The 27,554-nt window shown below is 32.2% G+C and overlaps 1 long non-coding RNA gene across 1 annotated transcript; it reads left to right on the forward strand.

Annotated features, from left to right (window-relative positions):
- The first annotated feature begins 8,250 nt into the window (after positions 1 to 8,250).
- LOC115835959 lies at positions 8,251 to 17,528 on the forward strand. The gene is made up of 3 exons (XR_004030935.1): positions 8,251 to 8,438; positions 15,205 to 15,316; positions 16,128 to 17,528. It is a non-coding gene; the product is annotated as an uncharacterized LOC115835959 (long non-coding RNA).
- Positions 17,529 to 27,554: the final 10,026 nt, after the last annotated feature.

The raw sequence follows: 27,554 nt of genomic DNA on the forward strand, positions 1-27,554 counted from the left end.
AAATTAGTCTACAAATTAGGAGGACAGTCATCTCTCTGCAGTATTGATTTTTCCAATCCATGTAATACTATATATCTGGATTTATTTAATTCTTTAAAATTCATCAATAATTTTTTTTTAAATCTTGCACATCATTTGTGAATTCATTACTGAGAACTTGATATTTTATTAATAACATTCAAAATGATTTTCATTAGTTTATTATTGGTACATATGCTACAGCATTGCTAAATTCTTACTAATTCAAATAATTTAACTATTCCTTACTGGGTATTTTATTGAAATATAGTCTTATTATTTTTCTTAAAATTTGTATAAATTTTATTTTCTCCTCTTGCCTTGCTACACTGATGGCAGATTCCAGCACAGTGTTCATTGAAATCCGTATTTTCTGGTTACCAATCTTGTTACCAATCTCAAAAGGAAAACTTTCAAAATTAAATATATTTTTGTAAAGCTCTTTAGATCTTCTAAGTCTAAGGAATTTCCACGTTAGAGTCTGCTTACATTTTTATAATGAGTACTACAATGTTTTCTCTGTCTGTATTGAGAATTCCATATGATTTTTAAAATATCTTAAGATGGCAAAATACAAATATAGATTTACTAATGTTAAGACAATTTTGCTTTATTGGTATAAATCCAACTTAGACATGATATATTATCCTTTTTATGTAATTCAGCAAATTTATTAATGCTTATAAAATTATAAATATTAGTAAATTTAAAAAACTGCTAAGTATTTTCTTACATGTATTCATAGATGAGATAAAACTATAACTTTTCTTTTTGGTTTTGTCCTTGTCAGGTTGTGGTATAGAAGGTGCATATACTCTTTTTCAGTTCTCTTAAATGATTTATATATATTTAAATTGTTTTTGAGATTTTAATAAAAATCTCTAGCAAAGACATTCAAGCCTGCTGCTTTCTGTCCAAGAGGATTTTTAAATTTAATACAATTATTTAATTAATTGATTATTATTACTTAAATCAGATATAGATGAATGTTAATGGTATAGGAAATTCAGGTTTTGCATGTTTTGAAATAGTTTTGTTCACGTGTAATTGTTTAAAGATTTGTCCAGTTTTGGTAACATTTCGAATATCTTAGAATTTTTTGTTCATAGTAAACTATCATTTTGTGATATCTACAGGTCATCTGTCTCTTTTTAAGAGAAAAATAATATCCAAAGAAGTTCCACCGCTCAGAAGACTTTTACATTCCATGTCTCATTTGCCAGAATTTCTTCTTACAAGCTGTAAACCAATCATAGTTAGGGTAATGTAATTACCTTGATTTGTTTTTAGGTGATAGAGTTTTCCTTCCTTTTTGATGATTTTACTATGGAAGCGTTCACAAACACTTGAACAACTCAGTCAGCAATAATGAATGAGGTTAGGACTGGATTTAGCTGGACAATCAACATTGTCTAATACAGAAAGAAAAGAGAAAAAAAGTGAGTTCGTTTAATTTGTTGCTTAAACTGATTGGAGTTGGAATCCCGACCCCTTGTAGCTGGAAAAGTCCTGATTACTTTTCCTGATTGCTTGCAAAATAGTGGTTCTTTATTTCTTATTTTGGTTATAATTTATTTACATAATGTAACTTGATATCTGAGGGATAATTTTAGTTTTTAAGCCCAGTTGGGATGCTGTAGAATCAGTGGAGAATGAGCATGTGATATTTTAAGGAATGATGTCATATCTTTACCTGAGCCAGTTTGAAAGTGCACTGGGACTAGGATGAGACACTTTCTTTGCTATATTAGTATTCAGGAACGCTAGTGGCTATGACAAAGAGGCCAAAACAATAATGGTTAAGACAGAATAGTATTTTATTTTTCTATGTCTGAAGTATATATATTAATAGTTATACTAACTATATATAATATATTGCTATATATAATAATATAACAATACTTATATTAACAATATATTAAGTTGCTTAATTTCACAGGAAGGTAAAAGAGAAAGTGATCTTGAGAGCCCAGACTGGAAGTAGGTTACATCACTTTTGTATGCTTACCATTGAAACAATTTATTTAAATGGCCACATCTAACCTCAAGGGACACATGCAGTATAGTTGGACATGGATATACATAGTACTTCCATTATTGAAAGGAACAGAATTTATGTTTTGGTAAACAACCTGTAGTCTCTGCTCTACTGCCAGTCATTGTTTAAAGTTAGCGTATGTATCAGAAAAAGAAAAAAAAATTCTTAGTACTAAATTTTGCAATGTTTCTAATAGTTTTTCTATGACACAAAATATTTATAATATGATATGCTTATAAGTAGAACAATGTTTCACAGTTAAAAAAACTAGAATCCTACCACTTGTATGTCTTAGTAAAAATGTCATTTTGCATTGTATAAAACGTTGTGTATTTCGAATTTTCTTTCAAAACTAGTATGTACTCTTGGTTCTGATGTGAATACCAGCCATTTCATCACTGGGTTATCTCTATTTATGTGGTGATGGTAGCAAGCTTTTCAATACTCAGGAAACTTATTTATCAGTGAAATAGTCCTTCACAAATGTTAAGTCAATTGAGAGTTTTTAGGTTGTTTTTGTTCTTGTTTATTATTTCTGATCTCTACTTTCATGGATGTATTATTGTGTTCTAACGAGATGAGGCTAATCTGACAGAATATGAATACAATAGAAATTAGATAAAAGATATTATAAAAGTAAAAACACCTTGCAGAAAAGGAAACATCAATATTTAATATGTTCATTTGTATTCTGTGAACTACATCTAAAGAAAATACTCTTTAAGATTCTTTGTAGATTTTGTACTGGGTGAAACACTGTCAAAATGGAAGCACATTGTTGACACACAAAAATGTTAAATTAAAACAACGACAACCAACACTGAGTCATCATACGCTCCTCTAATTGTTATCAAAACACCATACTGACTTTAATGTTTTACTCTTTTAGATATATTTATCAAGAAATTAGGCTCAAATTTTGGCAACATTGCAACAGTGGAAATTCTATTGTTTTTTTCACTTAACCTAATCAAATATGGTTCTTAGAAGGTGTTTGTTTCAACAAAGTATTATATGATAATTTTCGCCTAATTTTGTCCCCCTTTCTTAAAACATTGATCATGAATTAAAAAAAAGTTTAGTATCCTGCCTCTTAGTCTTCTTGTAATTTTCTTTTTAGTAGGAAGATGACATTACTGAGGGTATTGAGTTTACTCCTATTGTTTTTAAATCTTACAAGAAATTACCACAATTTCTAACTTAGTAAATAAGAACCAAGATAAATTCTTTTTTTGTACTTATTTATTGATTGTAATAGACATTAATTTTTTGAGCAGTTTTAGGTTTACAGCAAAACTGAGTAGAAAGTACAGAGATTTTATTTACACTTATTTATTTTAGTAGACTAATTTTTTGAGCAGTTTTAGGTTTACAGCAAAACAGAGTGGAAAGTAAAGAGATTTCCTGTATACCTCCTGCTCCCACACATGTGTAGCCTCCCCATTATCAGTATTGTCCAACAAAGTTGTAATGATTGATGAACTTACAGTGACATCATAATCACCTGTAGCCTATAGTTAACATTAGGGTTTATACTTGGTGGTGTGCATTCTGTGGGTTTGGATAGATTTGTAATGGCATATATCCACCATTATAGTATTATACAGGGAAGTTTCACTGCCATAAACATCCTCTGCACTCTGCCTGTTCATATTCCGTCCCTAGTAACCTTTAGCGCTACTGATTTATTTTTATTTTTTTATTTTTTATTTTATTTGATTTATTTTTATTTTTTTGAGATGGAATCTCGCTCTGTCACCCAGGCTGGAGTGTAGTGGTGTGATCTCAGCTCACTGCAACTTCCGCCTCCCGGGTTCAAGCTATTCTCCTGCCTCAGCCTCCTGAGTAGCTGGGATTACAGGTGTGCACCACCACGCTCAGCGAATTTTTTTTATTTTTCGTAGAGACAGGGTTTCACCATGTTGGTCAGGCTGGTCTTAAACTGCTGACTTCGTGATCCGCCCGCCTCAGCCTCCCAAAGTGCTGGGATTACAGGCATTGTGAGCCACCGTGCCCAGCCGCTGCTGATCTTTTTACTGTCTCCATACTTTTTCTACTTTCCCGAAAGTCAAACAATTAGGATTAAATAGTAAATAGCCTTTTCAGACTGGCTTCTTTTACTTAGTAAATGCTTTTATGTTTCCTCTATTTTTTTTAATGGCTTAATAGCTCATTTCTTTTTAGCACAGAGTAGCATTACTTTGCCTGGATGTGCCACCATTTACTTACCTATTCACCTGCTGACTGACATCTTGGTTGCTTCTAAGTTTTGGTAATTATGAACAAAGCTAATATAAGCACCTTTGTGTATGTTTTTGTGTGGACATAAGTTTTAAACTTTTTTGGATTAATACCAAGGGAGCATGACTTCTGGATTGTGTGGTAAGACTGTATTTAGTTTTATAAGAACCCACCAAACTGTTTTTCAAAGTGTTGTATCATTTTGTATTCACATCAGCAATTAATGAGAGTTTCTGTTGTTCCACGTAGTAAACAGCATTTAGTGTTGTTGGTGTTCTGGATTGTGGCCATTCTAATAGGTGCGTGGCATCTCCTAGGTGGTGGTATTGCATTGTTGTCTTAGTATATTTATTTATAGATATATAATTTCTGGACTTATTTATGAGCATTTCTACAAAACAATGAAAACATTAATCAAGATTGTATATTCTCTATCCTAGTTTTTGTTTGAGCAATTTTTGTTGTCTATTATGTTGTAAAATTATTACAAATAACCATATTTGTTCCAAATCAAATTAACTGTTAGTTTGATTCTTTGATACCTGGGTTAGCAAAATAGTCCTTGAGTTATTAAGCCATACACCAATATGGCCACCCTTCAAAATAATAATGTTAGAAATATTTATAAAATTGCGAACCTAAGGGTGGTCATATTCAGTAATGACAAATTTTTTATAAAATTAAACATCTATATTAATTTTGTATTGGTTTTGTATTAGTCTGTTTTCACACTGCCAAGAAGATATTACCTAAGACTGGGTAATTTATAAACAAAAGAGGTTTAATTGACTCATAGTTCCACATGGCTGGAGAGGCCTCAGGAAGCTTACAGTCATGGTGAAAGGCAAAGGGGAAGCAAGGCACGCATTACATAGTGGCAGGAGAGAAAGAGTGAAGAAGTAAGTGCCACACTTTTAAACCATTGGATCTCCTGAGAACTTATATCAGCAGAGAACAGCACGGGGGCAGCCACCACCATGATCCAATCACTTACTACCAGGTCGCTCCCTCAACACGTGAGGATTACAACTGGAGATGAGATTTGAGTGCGGACATAGAGCCAAACCATATCAGGTATCAAATATTCAAACATTTATTGCCCTCATGTAGCATTTCCTAACATAAACTTTTGGAACAGGCTATTTTTGGCTCAATTAATTTATCCTAGAGAATATTCATTTTGGAAGCTAAAAACAAGTGTTTTCTTCTTAGTCTTTGTTCTTTATGATGATCAACCTAATATTTTCACTTAAAGTACTAATCAGCATGCAAAAGCTTAATTTTTTTCCTCCTATTCTACCTTCTCATCCTCCTCCTCTTGTCATTGTTTTCTCTTTCTTTAGAAATAATAATTGCAGTGAGGAAACAGCCATGACAGCCTATTTTAATAGAAATGACATATTTGATTAAAACTTGATTACTTTTAAAAGAATATTATTTATACTACTTTTCAGCTCCATTTTACATCTTTATCATCTACCTTCATAGCTGTCTTAACTATAAATGTATTGGCACCCTTTACCCATACCAACTCAATAGTCAAGTATAATAACCAGGATGACTATTTATGTTTTCCCTTTTATCATACTAGTTATTTTAGCATTAAGAAAGATGAAGCCTCTATACTTAGTTCTTAAGTTTCTGTATAGGTACTCACACTTTTTGGTCTGAAATTACACTATTAGAAGTTGTTGAGACCAACCCCAAACACTTTTTTAAAGTTTGTTTTTCTGGCTTTTATCTAACAGTGTTTACTGTATTAGAAATTGAAACAAACATTTCCAAAATATTTTTATTGCATATTAACATAAATATTATGGAAAATAATGTCAGTTTTGAAACAAAAATGAGAAAAGTGGTATTGTTTTACATCTTTGCACATCTCTTTAATGTCTGCCTCAAGAGGAGATTCATGGATTTTTATATCTCCTTCTGCATCGGTCTGTTGTCATGTCGTATGTCACGTAGCCTTTAGAAACTTCTCCTGCATTCTTGTGTGAGAAGAAGAGTGTTAAAAACAAATAATGCCTTATTATTATAAGAAAAATACTTCTGACCTTGTGGAACCCTCGAAAAAGGTTAGAATCTCTAGGAGTCCTTTGACCATACTTTGAGAACCACTGCTATTGAAAAATATTATCCTGCTGATTCAATACATCTTGCTTTTCTCTCAGTTTCACATCTGTTATGATCAGTTGCTTGTGAATTTTTACATTCCAGCACTACACTAATGGATTTCTGATGATATCTAGGTCAAAGTATGGTGTTAGAGTTATCTCTAACTTTGCATGTGTAATTCCTCTGCTAAGGAAGTTTTCACTCATCTTCCAAACATTACTCAGATGTCACTTTCCCTGTGATACATTAATCACTTGCTTATATTTTTCTTTTTATGTACTTCACAAATACTTTTGCTATTTCACAACCAGTCAGGTATTAATTACAGTTTGCAAGCTGAGATGTGTTTAAAGTATTACTTTATTTCCTTTAAATAAAATTGATTTTTACTCTTATACTCTGGCTTTCTAAATTTACAGGAAATTATATCTCCAGTGTGGTAGGTTCTCCTTCCCCAACCTAATGTCCATTCAGAATCTGAGATGCCTACTTTGTGCCCAAGGAATGGACAGGAGTTTCTGATGACTGGTGATGGTCCATACTGACATTCTCACTGCCTGTGCTTACAGTAGTTTATTCAACTAACACTTTTTAGCTGTTCCCATGCCATGCTTGTGGCATCAAATCTCTGCTGTGCCTGGTGACCAGCCAACGACCATTCTTCTTTGAGGCCTTGAAGCAATGTTCCATTACTGTTTGGATCTGTACCTCTGGGCCCCACCAAACAATAGTTTAAGGGGAACCTCAACTTCCTGCTTTTCCAAGACTCTTATTATCTTGCCACAAAAACTATTATGCTCAGTAGGTATAGGACTTACAAAACAAGTGTTCAGAATTCTGACAAGCTAATTTTAATTTATTTTTAGTTATATACCTATTCCAAGTACATGAGGCTTGAGGCATACTACTTTCTTAAAGAAGAGGCAGAAAAAAGGTAACAATCTGGGAGAGGGAAAAGAGCAATAATTAATATACTAAAGTTTACCCAACCATGCATATATTAGACATGTTATTTTATTTGGTGAGTATTAGCTTTGTAGAATATACACATGTGGATGGACACACATGCCAATACAAGATGTGAAGTCCTGATGTAGGTAGATTCTAGTGCCAAGCATAGTGACCAGCATTTATATAATACGACTATATAAATGTTTGTTAAAGTCATCTAGAAAAATATAACTAGGTATTTTTAACTACAAATACATTGTTTATATCTTAATTCTCTTTCCTTTCTCTTTTTTTAAGAGATGGGTTTTTAAAAGATGGGTTAAAGGCTGTAGTGCAATGGCTCTTAAGAGGTGCAATCGCAGTGCACTATAGCCTGGAACTCCTGGACTCAAGCATTCCTCCTTCTTCGGACTCCTGAGTATTGGGGATTACAGCCACGTGCTACTACATTGGCTTTCTCTCTTAATTCTCTTTGAAAAAGGATGTAAGCTATAACTTGTTCTTTATTATCTGAATTGAGAAACTGAAGGACTAAAAGACCACATATAAAATATCGATACCCTTCTTTACGGATTTTAATATACTAAACAAGTTTTTAATATACTAAGAACATTTACTGAATATCAATGCATTTTAGACTCTTTATTGAGGTACTGATAGGAAGTATGCAATAGGTAGGCAATATGTTTTCTGATCCAGAATTGTTTATAAAGTAAAATTTCCTTGCCAGTGCTGGAAAATTATAGCGAACTAGCATACTGAAGTATGCACACTGATGTATTTGTCTACTGGAGTTTCTTCTGAGCATTAAATGAAATGATATTTTAAAATAGCTAATACAGTATGTCATGGCTGTTAGATTCTGCTCAATAAATGACAGCTATTTACTTTACTTTTTTATTTCCTTCTAACTATAGACCTTGTGGGTGTATAGCACAGCTAGCTATTATATAGCTATGAGGAATACCAGTACCTGCTGCTGCCAGTAATTCCTTGATGGATTATCTCATAAAACTAGTCCCAGATTTCAAAAATTTGTTTGAATTTAGGAAATGAGTTAATATTCCTAATTGTAAGTATCATCTTTGATTTTTACCATACAGATTTTTTGTTGGCATCACTATTGAAAATACTTCCTTTTGTCTGACAATAAATCAAAACAAACCCTCATTGTGTTTATGTGCATGGTTACATTAAATATGTTATAAAGGCCTCTTTTCTCTGAACTTGGTCTAAATATGCTTTTCATTCTTAAATAGTTACAGGAATAGATGAGCTTTTCCTCTGTTTTCTTTACCAAATGGTAGTTTTTTCAATCCCAAGGTTTGTTCAGTGATCACTATCATTGAAATTCTGAGATGTATTTCATTTTTATACTCACTGTTAACTTGCCTAACTTAGTTCATCTAAGCTTGTGTGCAGGTCAACTTTGACAAGTAATTTAGAAGGTTGTCATATTTGACATGAAACTTCTGTGATCATGGATTTTCCACTCTATTAGTGTTGTCAACTGAGCTGTTTTCTGACATTCTAAAATAAATGTGAACTCTATTTACTATTATTCCAAAGACAGATCACTCAACTCCTCTGAATGAAAAATATTTTACTGGCTAGTAAGGAAAGTTATATTCAAAAAATTTAGTGGGATGATCATTAAAATCCCCACCAATGTAATTTAATTGGAATTTTCTTTGGATATACTTAAATTTAACTATTGTGTTGTTCTTTCTTAGGCTAAATGAATACAGCAATAATTTTTTAAAACTTCAAGTCAAGAGGTTTTAGGCTGCCTTTGTTTGTTTCCATTTTAAATCAGCAAATAATTTCTCTAAAGGTTGCAGTGTAAATGTACCATGGGAGGCAAGCCTCTCCCTCCCCCCTACCGCTTGATGGAGAGGGAAAACTCTTGAATGAGTCTTTAAATTAAGCAGAGGCTCTCTTCCAGAATGAAAGGTTTCTGTCGATGTAGTTCCAGGAAGTTTAACTGTTTGCAAGAAAGTGAGTGCAGCAATCTATTAATCAGCATAGAATAGTGGTTAAAAGCAGGTTCTTTATAGCCAGATGTCCTGGGTATACCGTCCTGTCTCTACCAGATTGGACCTTGATTAAGTTACTTTACCTCCCTTTGCTTCCATTTTCTCAATTGTGAAAGGGGGATAAAAATAAAGCAACCTCATCAAGTTGTTATGAGGCGCAAATGAATGAGTTTTCATCTGTTATTTTTAAAACATTAGGAATTATGGTGGGCACACACAGTAAACCGTATATGAGTTAATAATTATATAAATACATGAAGTTATTTATTACCAAGATGTGCCAAGTACTGGGTTTAGAGAAACAAGAGAGACAGACATGACTCTCATTCTTAGGAAGATTATAGTCTGGGCAGCAGGGAGTCAGTACACTTGAATAGACTGAGATGGAGAGGGAGGGTGCCACAAATTTCTGCAAGTCAGTATACTCTAATGACCTATTTTCCTTCGGCATTTGTGTTAATTCCATATGCTTTACTCACATGGCCTCTGCTGGGGCTTCATTTTTTCCACTATGAACAGCGAACTTAATCCATTGCATACCCTCACAAGACAACTGCCATCAATCTGTTCAGGAATGATGGTGTCCCCTGCTCATCAATACATTTATTAATGCCTTAGAAAAGGAAAACTCTTAGTCATTATTTCTTTTAATTTTTTATGATCCTATTAATTATTATGCTCTTTATTGATTTGTTATCATCCATATTCTTCTAGTATGTAAACTTTCCAGTGTGTTAGGGTAAGTCCTTCTCTGTCTTATTCTTTTTTAATTCTGCAGTACCTAGGATAGGTTCTAGTATATGGAGGCACTTAGTAAGGAATGCATGCATTCATGCATGAATGAATATGCCCGTGTGCTCCTGTGTAAATGTTAATGTTGGATAGGTTTCCAGAAATTTGAATTGCTTTATCTAAAGTTAGGGACATTCTAATTTTATGATGTACCATCTAATTATCCTTCAAATGGATTTTACTAATGGACATTTTCATCAAATATGTATGAGAATGCACATTTCTATAAATTCTTACCAATACATGACCTTAGTTATATTATCAGTCAATATTTGAAAAATATTTATATTGATTTAATTTGTACATCCTTGATGATTGGTAAATTTGAGCATTTAAAATATATATATATATTTTTATATGTATATATATGTATACACACACACACATATACTGGCCCTTTATATTTCTTTCTCTGTAAATAGTCTGTTTACATGATTTGCGCATTTTCTTATTTTTAAAAAATTATTGATTTTTAAGAAGTCATTTTGGTCTATGGATGCTATTCATTATATATTTTGGCTTGTACTCTACAACCTTTATAAAATCTTGTGTAGTTATAGTATTTTATCTGTGGTTTCAATTGTATTTATGATATAGTATATCTTCTTATTTTTGAATAACAGCCATTTTCCTTCTTCCCATTTTTAAGCATTCTGTATATTGTTCTTGCCTACCGCCGTAGCTCATACTCCTATACTCTTCAGAATAGGAAAGGCAATCACCGGCTAACTTGTCTTCTCCTTGATCTTAGAGAAAATGTCTTAATTATGTTTTTATCTGTCGATTGTTTGTTTTTGCATGCTTTTTATCAAGTTTAGGAAGTTAATTTATTTTGCTAATTTGCCAATAGAATTTTTTAAAGTTATGGATGGATGTTTAATTTTATCACCATTTCTATTGAGAGGACCATATGATTTCCTTTCATTAATATGCTGATGTGATGCATTATATTAATTGATTTGTAAACATAAATAAACATACTTGCACTCCTGGAATGAACCCAACTTTGGCATAGCTATTTTATTATTGTTTTTTAATTTTGATTGACCTCGGTTTGTCTATATTTTGTACCTAAATTTTGTACCTAAATTTAATCATGAGTTTTGATTTAGTCTTTCTTGTGATGTTTTCATTAGTTTTTAATTTCAAGTTTATGCTAATAAGTGACATTTACTTTCCTTTTATTTTTCTTTTAATTTCTTATTTTCTGTATATTACTATAATCATTGATTAATACATGATTATATGTATATATTTATATATGTATGTGATTTCAACAACTGTGAAAGCATCCCCAAAATCATAGGGAAAATTAATTCTTTTAGTACTATTTGTAAAATAGAACCTAAATTTTCCACTGATGTAAAATGCCATTTTCTTATCATATATTAAGGACATGTGCTTCTGTGTTCTTTTCTGTTTCATTGGTCATCTTTCATCAATAATATATTCCTTAATAACGACTTTTTAAAATAAAAACTCTTTATAGGTAAAAGACCATAATCCCATCTCTAACATTTTGTTTGTTCAATACTATCTTATGGATTAAATACTTAAATGTAAAACCCAAAACTGTGAAAACCCTGGAAGACAACCTAGGCAATACCATGTAGTACATAGACACAAGCAAAAATTTCATGACAAAGTTGCCAAAAGCAATTGCAACAAAAGCAAAAATTGACAAATGAGATCTAATTCAACTAAAGCGCTTCTGCACAGCAAAAGAAACTAGGGACAGAGTAAACAGCCTACAAAATGGGAGAAAAATTTTGCCAACTATGCATCTGACAAAAGTCTAATAACCAGAATCTATAAGGAACTTAAACAAATTTGCAAGGAAAAAAAAAGAACCCCATTAAAAAGTGGGCAAAGGACATAAACAGACACTTTTCAAAAGAAGACATACGTGCAACCAACAATCATGAGAGAAAGCTTAATATCACTGATCATTAGAGAAATGCAAATCAAAACCACAATGAGATACCATCTCACACCAGTTAGAAGGGCTATTATTAAGAAGTCAAAAAGTAACAGATACAGGCCAGGTTGTAGAGAAAAAGGAATGCTCATACACTGTTGGTGGGAGTGTAAATTCTTTCAACCATTGTGGAAGACAGTGCAGTGATTCCTCAAAGTCCTAAAGATAGAAATGCATTTGACCCAGCAAACCCAGAACCCAATACTGCATATATACGCAAAGGAATATGAATCATTCTATTACAAAGACGCATGCATCCAAGTGTGCATTGCAGTACTGTTCATAATACCAGAGACATGGAGTCAACCTAAATTCCCATCAATTATAGACTAGATAAAGAAAATGTGATACATATACACCATGGAATACTATGCAGCCATAAAAAAGAATGAGATCATGTCCTTTGCAGGGACATGGATGGAGCTGGAGATCATTATTCTTAGCAAACTAATGCAGGATCAGAAAACCAAATACTGCTTGCACTTATAAGTGAGAGGTAAATGATGAGATCACATGGGCATATAGAGGGGAACGACACATACTGGGGCCTTATAGAGGGTAGAGGTTGAAAGAAGGGAGAAGATCAGGAAAAATAACTAATGGGCACTAAGCTTAATACCGGGGTGATGAAATAATCTGTACAACAAAGCCACATGACAGAAATTTACCTGTGTAACAAATCTGCACATGTACTCCTGAACTAATAATTTAAAATAAAAAAGACTATCAGGACTGAACATGGTGGCTCAGACTATAGTCCCAGCACTTTGGGGAGCCAAGGCAAGAGGATCGCTTGAACCCAGGAGTTCAAAAAGAGTATCTTGGCTATGTTTTTGGCATTTTGCTCTTTCATATGAAGTTTATAATACATTTTCCAGTTACAGAGGGGAAAATACTATAATTTGAATTAGAATTTCATATATTCTATCTATTTCTTGGGAGAGAATTGACATCTTCATGATAGTGTGTTTCTCTTTGTTTTCCATGAATATAAATAAGACTTTATTTAGGGATTCTTAACTCTCTTTCAATATTATCTTAACATCTTCTGCATTATGGCTGTTTCTTCTTTTGTTAAGTTTATTTTTAGCTTTTCACACTGTGTGTTGCTATTTATAATGCTATTTAAAATAAATTACCTAGCTACTTCGTGCTTGAAATACATTTAATTTTTGATAAGCCCTGTTACTGAATGCTTACCACTTCTAGTAACTTATCTGATTATTTTTTAGTTTTCAATTCTGATAATTATATGAATTTTAAATAATTAGAATTTTGTTTCTTTTTTTTCCCAGTGATTTTCTTTCCCCCTTTTTTGTGGCAGACCTTTGTAAGATTTTGAATAAAAGTGATGATAACAAGCATACTTGTATTTTATGTTACTTAAAAGTTAATGATAGTAACTGCTTCTCATTAAAAATAAGGTTTGCTTTAGGTGATTATTTGAACATCTGTTTTGTCAGCCTGTGTAAGTGCGTTTCTATTCCTAGTGCACTAAGTTTTCACTTGTTAACAATATTATTATATATAAATTTCAGCAAATAACTTTTATACATTTATTGGGATGATTTTATATTTTTTCTTTTAATATATTACTGTACATTCATATTTGTAAAATAAACTCAACTTGGTCATGTTGCATTTCTTTATGCTACTGTTGGTTTGATTTTCTAATACTGTTTTTAGGATTATTATAGGTATGTTCGTAAATGAGAAACGTTTATTTTTTGTATCAATTTCAAAGTAAGGTATATGCACTCTATCTAGTCTCTAAATTGCTCTATGTATTGAAATATCTTATCCTTGAAAGTCTGTTTGAATTGGCCTATACAAAAATCTAGGCCTGGTGATTTTTGGATTTCTTTTTTTAATTACCATGCTAGTTTAGTTAATAGTTATTATAGTACAAGTGAGGCTTTATTTTTTTCTTAATCAGTTTGATATTTAAAAAATATATATTCGGTTTCACTTAACTTTTCAAAATTGTTGACATAAAATTTGTTTATTATACAATATGATTTTATTTAAATCTCTACTGTATCTTATTTATGTGTCTATCCTTCCACCTGACATAGGTTGCCATGCTTTTTTTATTAGCCCAGCCAAAATTTATCTCTTTTAGTCATTTTTTTGTGTATGTTTGTTATTGTTTAAAGAACCTATGTTATATTCTTTCTTTCTTTTAGCAGGGAGCTATAAGAAAAGCAAAATCTTAGGAAAACGTGACTAATGTACAGAAAAAAATAGCAGTGAATAGAGAAAAATTAGTAGGTACATATGATTGGAAACACCTATTTCTAGATTTTAAAAACTGTGAAATCAAATTGAAAAGAGATTTACATAAAAGATGGAGGTCTTCAAATTTCTCAGATAATGTGAATAAGCCTTAAAATAATCACCAGATTCAGTGTATGATATTCCTACTTAAGCCTGTTTTCTAATAACTATCCCTGGTAATTTGAAATAAGGATCTATTGAAAGGGGCAAAAGAGAAAAAAATAGTTAGACTCTAGAGTTTTGTCTACGAAGGATCTTTGTGAATGGCTTATTAGCACATGAAATTGACTTGAAAGAAATACATCCAAAGTCTATTAAGTTTTTGAGGAAATTGTTTTCTCAAAGAAATCCTGAGCTAGGAAGAAAATTACACTCAAAGCAATCCTCTGGCCCCTACATTTTCATAAGAAAGAAACAACCAGTATAAGATGGATAGTTCCCAAGAGTAAAGAACAAGCGTTTCCCAGGGAGCAGAACCTGAGGTCATGGAGAACAATAAACAAGGAAGTAACTTTTGGCCAGGAATGTGGGTCTCGTTAAGGAACTTTCCCCACAGCGGGGCAAATCATGTGTGTCTCAGTAGGGGTGCTTTGTAAGACCTACCCAGCAGGATTGTATGGTTATTATTATCAGGTGTGTGTTCTGTGTTCTTTTTTCTCTTTCTTAAATGTTACTTTTCTACTATAGTTATCTTATCCCTGCTGTACCACTGACAGCATCCTTAAGACTGATTGTTTTTATATCATGCTTTGCAGGACCACAACAACCACTCCCAGTCATGATGGAGAGAAGTGTTCAATACCCACAGATCCTGAATGTTGAGCTGATTATACTAACTAGATGGGACTTAGTTTTGTCTACCGTGGGGTGAGTGTATACTACCTGAGGGAACAGGTACACATGAATATTTATTATTACAATAACTGTTTTTGCAGAACTTGCTTACTGCTCACCAACATCCTTATTCTCCTCTTACTGATGTTAGAAATAGACTTTTCCTAGCTTCTCTTGCTTTTTTGTGTGGACATTTCCTGAAGTCTAACCAATGAAGTATGAACACAATTGATATATATCATTTCTGGACTTGACCCATTACAAACTCCCATGTATGGTCCTTTAAGCTTTATTTGCTTCCTATCTAGTGGAATGGAGAAGACTGACAGGGAAGTCTTGGATGGCATAGAGTGAAGATGGCAGAGTATCTGTTGGCCATTTAGAGGAGGATTGTTCTCTGATCTGTTTACTCTTGTAAACAAGAAATACGTTTCCATTATGTGCTATTTCATATTTTGAGTCCATTTGTTGCAGTAGCTAGTTGATCTTGCCTAATAAAAACAAGATTATTGAAGAAGTAACAGTAAACACATGTATTAATAAATCATCCTGAATGAAACATCATTTACTTCTAGCTTCACATTATTGTTTGTAATCAATTTTACAATAATACTTGTATAACTATGTGGTCCTAATTCAATGTTTAAATCACCAAATTATTTTTTATGGTGAAAACAGTAAGTTTTAAGTGAAATAATTAAATTCAGCATGAAAAGAGCTAAATTAAAGGAATATTTCTGGCTTATGTCATGATCTATTAAAGTGCATTTTATATAATCAGAAATCTGTCCTACTCATTTCCTTTGGCTTAGATTTTCTCTATGTTGATTTCTTTTCTGCACAGGTTCTCTATGGTGAAGATGGCAACTTGCTGACTCAGTCTCAGAATGCGTTAAATCCACATATTCTGGCAAGTGGAGTTCTGCTTCTCCAATATCTCTTCCAGATTAAGTCTGGAGAGGACTGTAATTGATCCACCCTGAGTCATCTGCCCATGTCCAAAGCAATGAGTTTGGAAAATTTCATGACACACTCCTAATTTTGTGGTAGGAGACACATCAGAACCACACAATGAGTCAGTCCTATTTATGAAATAGAGGTTCATCTATCAGATGAAAGGGAAAAAAGTTGTAAAAACAAAACAGATGTTCACTAATGGGAATCTATCTGAATTTCACCTGTAACTACAAATGCTTAAAAGTAGATTTACAGTTCTCCTAGAGTGTCATGAATTTAAAAACATATGCATGGAATCATAAAATAGTATCCTAATCACCTCTCTCAACTTTGTGTTGAATCTCTCCTTAACATAAAATGAGAATATTTTAGCAGCAGGAGAAGGATTATTTTTTCGTTTATAGACCTTTATCAGACACTAATGTAGGATTGAGTTTGACCTGATACAGTGTTCTATCTCTGAGTGTTGTCATTCAGTTTTATCATAAATAAAATTTATTTTATATGATACCATATAGAGAACAAATTTACTTATTTTTCTCATGTAATCATGTAATCAATTGTTCCAACAGAATCCATTGAATAGATACTGTGGCATTTCCCTAATTATTTATAAAGGCACTGTTACTAGATATGAATATTTATATGTGAGGATATGAATCATGGCTCTCTGATTTGTTCATTATTTTCTTGTCTATTCCTGTGCCAGTATCATACAATTGGTACTAATATAGTGTTCTGATATTGACAGGATGAAGTGCTCCTTCTAATGATGTAGCTTTAAATTTGTCTTGGTTGTGCATTTCTTTTTATTCTTCCATAGAGATTTGTGGTTCAGTTGTCAGCTTTGAAAATCACTTTTGGGATTTGAATTTGAATTGCATTAAATTTGTAGACTAACTTGTAGAAAATTGACATTTTTATGATATGAATTTACACATCCTTATAACCATGGGTGTGTTACTTATTTTCACTTTTGAATATTATTATGGGTTTTTAGTAATAAAAATAACAATCAACGAGTTACATGGTGGTTACTATGTGACAGATGTTGTCAAAGTTCCATCCATATATCAACTTATATATTCTTATGGGAAGAGACCATTATTATCTCCATTACAAAAATAAGAAAATCGAGGTACAAAGAGCTTAAGTAACACGCGCTAAGTCATATAAGAGTAAAGCTTTATTTGAATCCATGCAGTTTGTCTCCAAAGCTTGAAATCCATTTTATTTTCTTTTAGTTTTACTTTTTTTAAAAAAATTTTCGAGATGGAATCTCGCTTCGTTGCCCAGGCTGGAGTGCAGTGGCACAGTCCTGGCTCATTGCAACCTTCGCCTCCGGGGTTCAAGCAATTCTCCTGCCTCAGCCTCCCGAGTAGCTGGGAATACAGGTGTGCACCACCACGCCCGGCTAATTTTTTGTGTTTTTAATAGAGAATGGGGTTTCACCGTGTTAGCCAGGATGGTCTCGATCTCCTGACCACCTGCCTCGGCCTCCCGAAGTGCTGGGATTAAAGGCGTGAGCCACTGCATCCAGCCTGAAATCTTTACCAGTATCTGATGTTGCCTCCCTAAGAACTTTGCCCAACTCCTTAGTGATTCTACCTTTGGCTTAGTATTTTGGATTTTCTAGTAGACAATAATATTGTGTGCATAAAGCAAATACAATTATTATTACAATAAAATTTTTAAACTACTCATTTGTACTTGCTTTCATAAAGCTTTAGCTAATTCCAACAAAATATTGATTACTGTGGGAGATAGTGGTAAATCTTGTTTTGTACCTAATATTAAATAAAATGCTACTAAATATAAGTGAGGTGCTTGCTATAAATTTTAGTAGTTAAACACCACAAAGTTATTTCTTGTCTATTTTCAAGAATTTTTTATTATTTTAAATGCATGTGCAATTTTTTTAAAAAGTTTTTTTTGTTTTGCATCTAATGTTAAATAAAATGCTTCTAAGTATTAGTACTAAATATCAGCGAGATGCTTGTAAGTTTTAGTAGTTAGACACTATAAAGTTATTTATTTTCTATTTTCAAGAGTTTTTATTATTAGAAATGCATGTACAATTAAAAAATGTCTTATTTGCTCTTATTTTCTAATATTAAAACATTTGTGCTTTCCTGAGATGAATGCTGTGCTCTCATGAAAGATTGCGGAGTTAAAAAGTAGCCTCTGTAGTTGAGACTTTCTGGTTTTAGGGCCTCCTATGGCCACTTACTAATTATGGGTCTTAGGAGAGTTACTGAACCTTCATAATGGGTATCAATCCTAGATCCTGTCAAAAGGGATCCTTCTCTTGGCCATGACTTTGGAAGGTCCTTTGCATGACAATAAAAAAAGTATTATTAGATCTAATTTATTAGATAACACTTGAGTGTCTCTGTTATGGTGGTAAATATTCAATAGGCTCTCAAAAATGCATATATGTATATGTTTATATAAATACATATACACACAAATATGTATATATGTATATATATACACACACTAATATGTTTATCATAAATTTTATTGATATAAAGGTTGTGTAACACAAGTTACAAATAATAAAATATTCAATATTATTTATTCTAAATTCTGTATAGCCAATTGCTTTTCATAGAATGTTTTCATTGACTTTTGCTGAACTCCTGTATATGGAGCCAGCTTACAAGTGTATTCACTAACTAACAACTGTAGTCCTGGCATGAATGTTGGTTGATATTTTCATTTACATTAATAAGACAGTGAAATAGCACAGCCATGTATTTGAACTTCACTTGTTCATCAGTGATGTGAGCAACTTCTTTGCCGAATTAGATAATAGGTTTAGAATAATGGAATAATATTTTCTCATTTTTTTTTCTACTAGCAAGGTAATAGCTACAGACAAGACACATTTTTAGGCTTAATGCACATTATTAACATTTTCTCTATGACTTTTTAAAGTCTAGACAACAAAACAGTAAATGAAACCCTGATTTATAGTATTTGCCCTGTTTTTTTATGTAAATTCTCCCAAAATGGCTAATTTCAAGCTTCTAGTGTGGGAGGAGATGCACAGTGCACACCATTATATGGTAGCCCCATCTCACAGGTTAGATGAGATAAATAATCTCAAGAGCATATAAAACAGCAAACTTTATTAAAGTAATTAGGAATTGATGAATTTTGAATATTCCTTTACTTTTAATATAATTTATTAAAATATAAGTTTATAAAGTTCAATTTCTAGTAGTATCTATGTTAAAAATTGGCTTGCAAAATTTTTGAAAATTTAACAGTTCTTGGGAGCCTGTGTGAACACACTCCAACACATACATCCCTGGCACATCTGCTGGCAGAATACAGCTCTCACTGCTGCCATATGACAACCCATTGCACTAAACAGATACTTCGCTACACCTTTCAGGTTCCAGAAAAACACTCTCCACATCTCTTGGCCTATGTTTTAAACCAAAAAGGTGACCACATTCATTATGAAATGTATAGATTGGGCTGCTCCCTTTGTTGGAGATGGACTTTGCTCTTGAGCACAAGGAGGATTTGAGTAGCAGAAGTGCAAAGGAAAAATAGAAGACACATTAATTAACTTGACAAATCTTTCCTTCAGAAAGGACCAGAGCAATAGGTTTTGCACAATGGCATATCAAGTTAAATAGTGCAGAACTTCTTTCTTTTGGTATTGCAATTCATGGTTTGGAGTTACACATTCACTAATGTTACACAATGCAAAAAAAGAAACATTTTGCAACTCTCAACAGTTGAAATTATCTTGAAATTGTATATGTGTCCTCTACACAGAACATGAAAGACAGGTAAAATCACTGACAATGAAATGACCACTGAACATTTAAATTGCAAATAGCATTATTTTATAAAATACACAATAATATTTAATTAAAATTTAAAAACAAATGCATAAAATTACATTTATTGAAATAATATGATTTCAGATTTGGATATTTATTAATTGTAACTTGTATTTTATCTTTAAGTTATTTGGTATAAATGTTTACTGAACTATGATATACTTCGAGAAAAAGTACACCAAATTTAAATGTTAGTCTCGAATTTTCACACAAAAAAAGCACGTCTGTGGAACCACCACCTGATGCAGAAACAGAACTTCACCAGTATTCCAGAAGTGTTCCACATTACGCTAACCCTTTTGGAGTTACTGCCAATTCCAAAGAGTAATCTTTATCCTGACTTCTTACATCAGAGGTTACTATTGCTGCTGTTGCTTCTTTTATATGTATGAAACTCTACAGCCTTTTTGTGTGTCTTGATTCTTTCTCTCAGCATCGTTTGTGAGATATATTCATGTTGTAGCACAAAGATTTAATAGTTCATTTTCCTTGCCCTATAGCAATCCATTGCATGAATATGTCACTATTTCTTAATTGTTTTACTGATGGACATTAGAGTTATTTTCCAAATTTATATTAAATATTAATACTATGAATATATGTTGTATATCTTTTGACAAATATGTTTTGAAATTTCTGTAGATATATATGTAGAATGGTAATAATGGAATCGCAGTGCATTTGTGGGTTAACCTGTGGAACTACAGCCTATTTTATAAATAGTACCAGTTTGAACTTCCATCAGCAGCATATGAGAGGTCAAATTTCTCTATACACTATACACCTGCTAACACTTGAAATTTGTTTCGTTTTTCATTTTAATATTATGGTGGATATACAGTGGTATTGCAACCTGTTTTACTTTGCATCTCTTTAATAACTATGACTAATGAATTTCAGCATTTTTCATATATATAAATTTGTCACTTGGATTTTTTTTGAAGAGTCTGTGTTTTTCCCTTTTGTTTTCTACTTTTTCGTAATGATTTTTAAGAGTTTGTCTTTATTTCATTTATGTTTTTGTTGGATATAACAAATCTATATCCAACAAAAATAAATATTTGACATAAATATTGAAGATGTATTGATTTTAATATGCAAATATTAAATATTTTTGCCTTTTATTTATTTATTTATTTTTTGGAGACAGGGTCTTGCTCTCTTGCCTAGGCTGGATTGCAGTGATGCGATCATGGCTCACTGTAGCCTCAACCTCCTAGGCTCAAGTGATGGTCTCTCCTCAGGCTCTCAAGTGGCCAGGCCACAGGCGTGATCCACAACTCCTGGCTAATTTTTTAAGTTTTCGTAGAGATGGAGGTCTCATTATGTCGCCCAGGCTGTTCTTGAACTCCTGGCCTCAAGCGATCCTCCCAAAGTGCTAGGATTACAGTTGTGAGCCACCATGCCCAGACTTTTTTTCATTCTCAATAGTGTATTTTGACCAAATAAATTTTGATGTAACCCAAGGTACCATTTTTTTATATTATTATTATTATTCTTTCAAAAGAAATCCTTGATACCCAAGATCAGAAGTATAGTTGCCTATGTTTTCTAATAAAATCCTTGTTGCTTTACCTTCTATATTTAGATCTATAGACCATCTGCAGTTGAGTTTTGTTTATGATATAAGGTGTTAAGATTCATTTTTAATGTAACTCCCTAGTTGATTCAGCACCCTTTTTAGAATTATCTTCCTTACCTAATGTATTGCGCCGTTGCTTTATTATATGACTTTGCATGGTATCTGTTTCTAGACCCTATTTAAACACTTTTAAAATATATTTTAGGCTTGTCAATAAAACAGTTTGTAAATTGTGGTAGTTAATAATAAGTCTTGATACCTGGTAATGTAGGTTCTCCAGCTTTCTCCTCTGAGATTGTCTTTGTTACTCTTGGCTCTTTACATTCCTATGTATACTTTGGAGACAGTTTGCCAACTTCTATGTAGACACGTAAGTACCCACACAGGCACCAGCTTGGATCCTGATTAGGATGGCATAAAAGCTATACATGAATTTGGGGAAATTTGTATTATTAAAATACACTTCCAATTCATGAATGTGCTATATTCTTCTAGTTAACATTTTGACTGATACCTATCATTAATCTCATGAAGTTTTCAGTGTACTGGTTTGCACATTTACTTTTAGATATTTCATTTTTATGCTATTAATATTGTATTATATTTAACATTTTTATTTTTCTTACAATTACATGTGTTCTATAGAAAGGCACTATTGGTTGCCTTTGCATCCCGAATGTTATAATATGTTGCCTTTGCATCCCGAAACCTAGCTAAACTCACTTATTAATTTTTTTTTTTCTTTTGAGACTGGTTTTCACTATGTTGCCTGTGGTGGTCTCAAACTCATAGGCTCAAGTGATTCACCTGCCTCGGCCTACCACAATGTTGGGATTACAGGTGTGAGCCACAGCGCCTGGCCTCACTTATTAATTTTAATATTTTGAAAATATTTTTAGAGGTTCTGCAATCGTAGTCATGTCACCTGTAAATAATGAAAGTTTTCATACATATTTTAAAAATTTCCAACTTCCTTAACTGCCATTGTCTAAACCTTTTCTTGTCTGGTTGCAGTTGTCTACCACCTCTTGTGTAGTGCTGAACAAATTTGGGTTAGTGAGAATCCTTGTATTCCTCCTGATCTCAGGATTAAGTCTTTTAAAAATTCATTATTAAGAATAAGATTTACTTTCCAAAAGTTTTATTTTTAATAAATAATGATTTTTGAATAATATCAAATAATTTAAAAATCTATTCGGATAATATTTTCATTGTTAATGTACCATAATTTTCAAATGCTAAACACACTTAGCATGGATGGAATAGAACCCACTTGGTTGTGATGTTATTTTTCTCTTTCATTGTTTGATCCAATTTACAGATATTTTCTTTGGAGTATTACCATTTATGCTAATGAGAGAGGTGGTTCTGTAATTTTTCTTTCTTATAATGCCCTTTTCAGGTTTTTGTTTGCAATTTGGGACATGTTGGAAATACTTATTTCCTTCATTGTCTTCTAGAAGAGTTTATATAAAATTGATGCTATTTCCTTCTTCAATATTTGGATTTGACTAGTGGAGCATTTTGTGCATGAAGTTTTATTTGTAGAAAGTGTTAGAAATGGATTCAGTTTCTTTAAACATGCTAGATCTAGTATTCCAGTTTTTTTCTAAGTTGTGTTTTCCAAGGCGTACGACCATTTCATTTATATTTTCGAATTTATTAAAGTTTACAATATTCTTAGGTTATCTCTTAATGTTTACAGGATCTATAATGTTCTCTTCATTTAAATTGATACTGGTCTCTTTATTTCTATTTTCTGGACTAGTTCTGCAAATAACTCGTTAAAAATTGTTAAAAATTCATATTTTCAAATAAAAGATCTTTCATCTTAGATGACTTTCTCTATTGTACATTTATTTTATATTTCCCTGATTTTACTTTTATGTTTATTAATTCCTCCTTTCTATTTTCTTTGGTAAGATTTCGTGCTGTTTTTCTGCCATCTCGAGATGGAAGCATAGATAAATCATTTATTTTCAACTTTCATTCTTTTACATGTATTTAAAGGTCTGAATGTTCCTTTAAGTTCTGCTTTAACTGCCTCTTACAAAACTGAAAAGGTTCTATCTCAATTAGGTTTCAATTAAAATACTTTTTAATTTCTGTAGTGATTTCTTCTTCAATCTATGAATTCTTTAGGGCATTTGGGGATATTCTAGTTAGTATTTTCTGCTGATTTCTTGCTTAATTTCACTGTGGTCAGAGAATATTCTCTAAATAATTTAAATATTTTGAAACACATTAAGCCTTGCTAAAGAATCAAGAAAATTATCAATTTTGGTAATTATTTTATATGCACTTGAAAAGAATTAAAGTCTGTCATTGTAGGGTACAGCTTTCTATTTATGTCAATATGTTGATGTCATTTATCGTATGTCAATATATATGACAATCGTATATCACTCTGAATCCTTTGATTCTGAATTTACCCATTTCTTCATTAATTACTGCCAATTATTGGTTCAGCATTTTAAAGCTATATTACAAGGTGCTAATATAATTATAACTGTTATGTCTTTTTGTAGACTGACCATGTTATCATTATGATATGGCCCTCTTTGCATGTACTAATGATTTCAATCTTAGAATCTACATTTTCTGTTCTTTTTGTTTCACACCATCTTTTTGTGCTTGTTTATGGTTTTATTTTTAACATCATTTTATATTCAGTTTTCTTGTTTTCTTAGTTGTAAGTCATGTCTGTTAAAAGCAGCAGATATATGGGAATTTTTATCTTAGTTTGAAAATATTGTATTTAATTGGAGTACTTATTTTCTTTTTATTAAATATAAGAAGTGATATATTTAAATGTATATCTATTGGTTTATTGTATGTTTTGTACTTATTCCACTTTTGTCTGTCTTTATACTGTCTTTCTTTTGTATGGCTTACATTTTTTATTATTTTATTTTTCTTACCAGTGATACATTCTTTATTACATCCAATTTAGAAAAAAATTTGGTCATTATCTCTTCAAATATTGTTCCTGCTTCATTCACTTGACCTCTTCATTTTAGATTTCCATTCAACAGTTATGTTGAATGTCCCATGGAAAAAGCATATCCAGTCCAGCTTACAATTCAAAAACACACGACTGTTTTTTCTGAAGTTAATATCCTATTTTTTAGAAAAGGGCAGAATTGCTTTACTAATGATTACATTATCATCATAAAGAAATATATTTTTAATGGTCAAGATTTAATAAAATTAATACTTTTTACTTCTTTGTCATATGTGAAATTGGCATTTTAAAAAACTGTGTGGGGATTTTAATTGTGGGTCCAAGCTGTGAAGCAGAGTGCAATATGAGTGCTAGTGCAGCTTGGTGCCAGCGCTTTAATTAGTGTTATGGCACCAACTCTTTTAACCACCATTGTTTTTGGACCATCAGTGCAGATGTCAACAGAATGGAAAAGATAAATAGCATCTTAGTATTATGATGAAAAGATTTTTTCACATATGCAGATGACGTTTTAAAAAATGTTACCTTAAATTAATCAGGGTTGAACTGGATTGAGGTAAGGTTATGTTTTTTAAGGGTTCCCTTCTCTCCCTTTGGCCATTTTCCCTGGGGATAGTTAGTTAGGAATTGCAACAAATTGCAACAAAAGTCTGGAATATTCCCTGGGACCTTTTCTTAGCTGGACCCTAAAGATAAATCTTTGTTACTCTTCAGCGTTAACTGATGGTAGAAAGTATGCATTCAACTTTCAGTATGCATTCAACTTAGCTTTGTAACCTTCTACCTCTTGTCACATAAGATTTTGAGCAATAAAGGTAAATCTGACAGCTTGTTTTATGCTGCTCAAATCTCCAATTTTATCTCTAGCACTGGAGACTGCCTAAAGTTCTTCTGATGTCTTTTTGTTCCTCAGTAGTGGTTCTGTCTCAGCTAAGCCTGGATTTTCAATCTCTTGCTGTGACCATTTTTGGTAAATACCTCTTGGAAAAATGTATATGTAGAATGTCAGCTCAATTTTCTATGATATTCTTCTCTTCAGAATGTTGGCCCCACTGGTCCTTCAGGCTTCTGAAGCTTTCTGATTTTCTTTAAGAATTTTTTTTTTCCATTTTGCTTGGCTTTTTCTTTTGTTTTTGGTAATAGTAGTACTGAAAGCTATTACATTCTGTTTAGAAGAGGAATATATTGATTGTAGATTTATTTCTTTTTATTCTGCTAAAGTTGATGATATTTCAGTCTCAACAGTTTTCTATCTTTATATAACCTTCTGCAGTTTATTCTGGGTGATTATGTCTTTTGGAACATTCAGGTCACTAATTTTTTCTTTCAAAAAATAAATCTATTATTTTAATTATCTATTGAATTTCATTTTTAATGAAAATATATTTTTATTTTTGAAGTTATATATTTTAAAAATCACTTTCTTATAATGTCCTTTTTCTTTAAGGTATTTATTTCTTACTAATTATTTAAAACATATTTATTTCATAATCTCATGTTTTTTACAATTTAGAGTCATGGGATCTCTAAATAACCTGATGACAAACTCTCCTAGTGTTTCATTCCTTAAAGTAGATGTTGATTTTTTTTTTTTTTTTTTTTTGATATTTTACTCTAGGTAGCCTTTTGTTCTTTGGATTCTATGAACTTTGGTAAAAAGTTTTTATCTTTTTTCTTTTTGCTGAAGTCCTTAGTTGTCTCACCTTTCCCAGACTGATTTTATTTTAATTTCATTGATTAAGATTTCAGCATCAAAAATATATTTCAAATTCAGACTTCACACTGTGCATGGATCAAGATGTAAATTTTTTCAGGTATATTTTTAAACACCTACTCGCCTAAGTAAGAGGCAGGAGAAGGCATCGAAGTAGTTTTTACACCTTTTAAATTTTTTTTAAATCAGGAAAATACCACTTTGGAGCATGATATAAGTCTCTCAGTTTCAGCCTACCACCTCATGCTAGTTCAAGGTAGTGCTTCCCATCTTTATGAGCACATTTCAGGGATTTCTCAGGCTGATGCAGGAACTCAGATCTTAGACCATCAACTCCTTCTCACAAGCAGAGGCTTTCAATTTCCTCTGTACTTCTGGCCTGTGCTAATTTTGTTTTTCCTCTTACTTCTTTACTTCTTTTTTAAAAAATTTCTTTCCATTTTTCTTTTTCTCTTTTTGAATTCAGCTATGTTTTTAAAATAAATTTTATCCACAGTACCTATATGTTTGCATTCAGACTGTGGGAGTGCTTTTCTAATTAGCTTAGTGTACCATGCTGATGGACGTTTAGTTCACAGCTTCATTTCAATATTAGGTTGTCGTGTATCTCTTATGGTTTTGATGGTTTTGCTGGCCTGAGGCAGATTACTTATATTCCATGTATTACTTCTATAATACATTGTTAGAGTACCTGGAAAATATAGTCTGCAGATTTTACTCCTCCCAGCATTTCAGTTTGTGTCTATTATATAATTTCTTAATAGTTTCCAGCAAACAATATTATAGTGCTTAGTAGGCAGAATAATCCCACCCCTGCCCAACCCTTCCCTGCAAATATGTCTGTGTCTGAATGTCTAGAACCTGTGGATATGTTAGGTTACATGGCAAGGGAGAATTAACATTGTAGATGGAATTACAGTTGCTAGTCTTTCGACCTTAAAATAGGATTATCTTGATTATACTAATGGGTCCAATGAGATCAAAAAGATCATTTAAATGTGGAAGTAGTAGGCAAAAGTGTCAGAGCCTGAGTCAGAAAAGTAGATGCAATGATGGAAGTGAGGTTAGAGTGATGCAATGCAAATATTCAACCTGCCATTACTCACTTTGTAGATAGAAGCAGACCACAAACCAAGGAACCTAGGCAAACTCTAAGAGCTGGAACTGGCCATGACATAGATTTTCCCTAG

The sequence above is a fragment of the Nomascus leucogenys genome, chromosome 7b, assembly GCF_006542625.1.
Source record: "Nomascus leucogenys isolate Asia chromosome 7b, Asia_NLE_v1, whole genome shotgun sequence".
In the NCBI taxonomy this organism is placed as follows: domain Eukaryota; kingdom Metazoa; phylum Chordata; class Mammalia; order Primates; family Hylobatidae; genus Nomascus; species Nomascus leucogenys.